The sequence below is a fragment of the Mus musculus genome, chromosome 3, assembly GCF_000001635.26.
Source record: "Mus musculus strain C57BL/6J chromosome 3, GRCm38.p6 C57BL/6J".
NCBI lineage: Eukaryota > Metazoa > Chordata > Mammalia > Rodentia > Muridae > Mus > Mus musculus.
This window is the reverse complement of record NC_000069.6, coordinates 60,125,880-60,129,176: the sequence shown is the minus strand read 5'-3', so window position 1 is coordinate 60,129,176 and position 3,297 is coordinate 60,125,880. Positions and strand designations below refer to the sequence as shown.

Here is a 3,297-nt window from a genome sequence, read left to right as displayed (position 1 = left end):
GTTTAATCAGTAGGATCAAAGATAGGGAATTTGTCTTTAGGGCAGGAGGGAGCTGGGGTGGCAGAAGGTATAGCAGTGCAGTTCTGATGGCAACCTCCTAGTAGTGGGGGAAGGTTTGATGACGAATAGGAAGTGAGTCAGGGAACAGAAAATGTAAGGGGATGGCTTGGCACAGAGCTGGAATGCAGAGATAATTCTGGGATGTCTGGAGAGGGCCAGGCAGGGAGGGAGGGGATTAAAAGAGGGTCTCCTTCCATCTTTCAGTGTCCATAAAAATTGTAAAGGTCTCTTGTTTGATTACCAAGGGGGTATAAGGGCCGTTCATGAGAGTACCAGTATATGACTAGGAGTCCTTTGAGATTCTTTAAGAGACGTCCCAGAGGCAAATAGATAGGGATGGTGGAGTTGGCATTGGTGGTGGTGGTGGTGGTGGTGGTGGTGTAAGCAGTTGCCATCAGTAGATGTCACCAAGAGACAAAGTTGAAGTTAGATACTTCTCTAAGACAATTGAGTGGTCTCAGGGGAAGGGTCTTGGATCCCAGAAAGTCCTGAAGAGAGAGGGGATCTCTATGACACTTTCAGCAGGAGGAGTACCTCATGTGCAGGAAAACTCCAGTGCCTGTCAACAGGATTTTGAGGAGGCAAAAATGCATAGGAGACAGATTTTTAAAAAAATTTCCACTACTTTGAGGTAGTCATTCTTTCCACAGCCCAGAGTGTGCCTAAAAGGTCATTTGAAGGAGTGCACTGTGGCCTGCTGAAGACTGTGGCAGGGTGGGTTCTCCCCACCCCCACCAGACAGAACAGTGACCTGATGTTCTGGGGAGTGTTTAAGACCGCTAATTAAGGAAAAGTCACCAGTGAGTCGGTGTTAGATAAAGGGAGCAGGATGGTCCAGAAAGTGTGAGAACTGGACCAGGGTCCTGCAGATTGATCTGAATCACTGTCAGTCTTGGTAACAATGAAGGCCCTGTGAAGGTCCTGGGGTCTGTACTGAACACACCCAGACACGAAATTCTCAACATAAGGGAGATTTATTTACTGGGGAGGGAACAATGGAGAGGAGAACTACCACTGGATTGGGCAAAGACAGCTGGAGGAGACTCTATAGGGGTATTTTTAAAAATTATCATTATTGTTATTATTATATCCTTTTTTTAACAGTCTAGTTATCTCTCTCCGGGTCCACCCTCCAACAGTTCCTCATCCCATTCTTCCTCCTCCATCTCCAAGAGGATGTCCCCACCTCCCACCCCATCATATCTCCCCTCTCCCTGATACCTTAAGATTAGGTGCTTCTTCTCTCACTGAGGCCAAACGCGGCAGTCCTCTGCTGTATATGTGTTGGGGGCTTCATATCAGCTAGTGTATGCTGCCTGGTTGGTGGTTCAGTGTCTGAGAGATCTCAGGTGTCCTGGTTAGTTGAGACTGCTGGTCTTTGTCAGCACATATATTAAATTGAAACGATACAGACAAGATTAGCATGGACCCTGTGCAAGGAGTGCTTTTCTTTAAGGAGAAAGAGGGGAAGTCTGTGCTAGGATGAATCTGTAAGTCCTTATTGGGCAGGATAGCTAGTGTAGCCAAATAATGAATTTTGAATGCTGGACCTTGGCAGGTTTGGTATATGCACCTTGGTGGTCAGCCTCAGGAAAGAGTCAGGCAGAAGGAAATCAAATAAGGAAATGTACCTTGGTAGCTAGCTTTAGGTTAGGAATGTGGAAGTGCCTAAACGAAGGCATCTAGTGGTTTACAAAAGGGAAAGGGCAAGATCTTGTTTGCAATGCCTAGCCTGTTAGAGAGAGCTTCAGGGCACAAAATAAAACTTCGTGTGTATTAAAAGATCACTTTTTTTCTCCCATGTACTCCCACTTCCTCATAAACTCATGACCTCTTTTTCTTTATTATGATTTTACATGCATACAGATATATAAATAAACACATAAACACAACTATATGAGTCTATTTAATACTGCTTGTATATGTTTTGGGGCCTGATCAGTTGGTATTTGATAATAAATTGAGGACTGATATCTGGGGAAGACTAATCCTCCCTCTGCATTTGTCAGTACCTCCAACACTTTGTTCAGTGTTGGTCCCTGTAAGTTTTCTATTATGTACTTTGGCACAATTGATGTTGTCATTGTTCAAGTCTTGTTTAGTCAGCTACAATGTTAAGATTACATGGGTGCCCCTTCCTGCTGTTTCTTTCTATTTATCTTGTTCTCTGTCTCTTAAGCACATCAGCTAAGAGTACAGATAGACAATAAAACTAATGGTGTGCTAGTGCTGGCACAATGAACAAGACTTATGCTAACACAATAAACAGGATGTATTATGAGAAAAAAAAGATCCCATTTGTAAATTTCATGTTTGGGAAAATGAAGAAGTGAAATATGGTTAGACGGTAGGTATTAGTCAGCTAGATGATTTCTTGGTAGAAAACTGCTTCAACTCCCAATACTGTCCATAATTCAGGTCTGTCATTACTACACTATACTATAGACAACCCAATGTGATACCTCTCTCTCTGTAATTCTGAGGGCTTTTACTGGGATGCTATTGTCTTTATAAAGGCGGGAGCAGGCAGACCACTTGGTTTTTCCAGCTTCTTAACAAAGCTGATGACTACACTGATTGCCTTTCCATCCAGGATTTCCTGCTTTCTAGATTTTGATAGGAACACTTTAATCTTTGAGATGGATTTTTTTTTAAATAAAATCTCTGTTTAGAGACCTGAGTATGAAATGATGAAATGGTGAGTTTGTTTTTTTTTTTAAAAGACTCGTGAATGTACTGACACCTTCACATTTGAGTTAAAGACTGTTGTCTTAGTCTGCCATACCCTTGATTTGTAGGTTAAGGTAGAGCTTGAGAATAGGAGAACACAACAGAGCTTTGGCATAGATTGGAAGTGGAGTTATATATAGGCTGGGTGGGAAGCATCTCTTTTATATTATTTGACAGTTTACTTTGTAAATTAATTTTAATAGCATCTCCTCCCCTAATGGAATGTCCAATGCAATGTGTCTTGCTGTTGTCAGTGGTGATGTTGGTTACCCAGTATGTCCAGACCCTGGGCAAGGAAGAGAGTGAAGAATTACACATTGTTCTTAGTGTGCACATAGGTAAGAAACCATGTTTTTACTATTGCATGTTTAATAAAAGAATGAAAACACATAATCTTGATATTGCTGATGGCATGTAGATGCAAAGACACAGATTTAAGGAGATATTTCCCAGTGCATATAGCATAAAAATACAACTTCGGAGTCAGTGCTGGCCACAGGGCCCCAG

The 3,297-nt window shown here is 42.1% G+C and overlaps 1 non-coding gene across 1 annotated transcript; it reads left to right on the top strand.

Annotated features, from left to right (window-relative positions):
- Nucleotides 1-1,429: 1,429 nt before the first annotated feature.
- On the top strand, nucleotides 1,430-1,536 carry Gm24382. The gene has a single exon (XR_003954743.1). It is a non-coding gene; the product is annotated as a U6 spliceosomal RNA (small nuclear RNA).
- The last annotated feature ends 1,761 nt before the right edge of the window (nucleotides 1,537-3,297 follow it).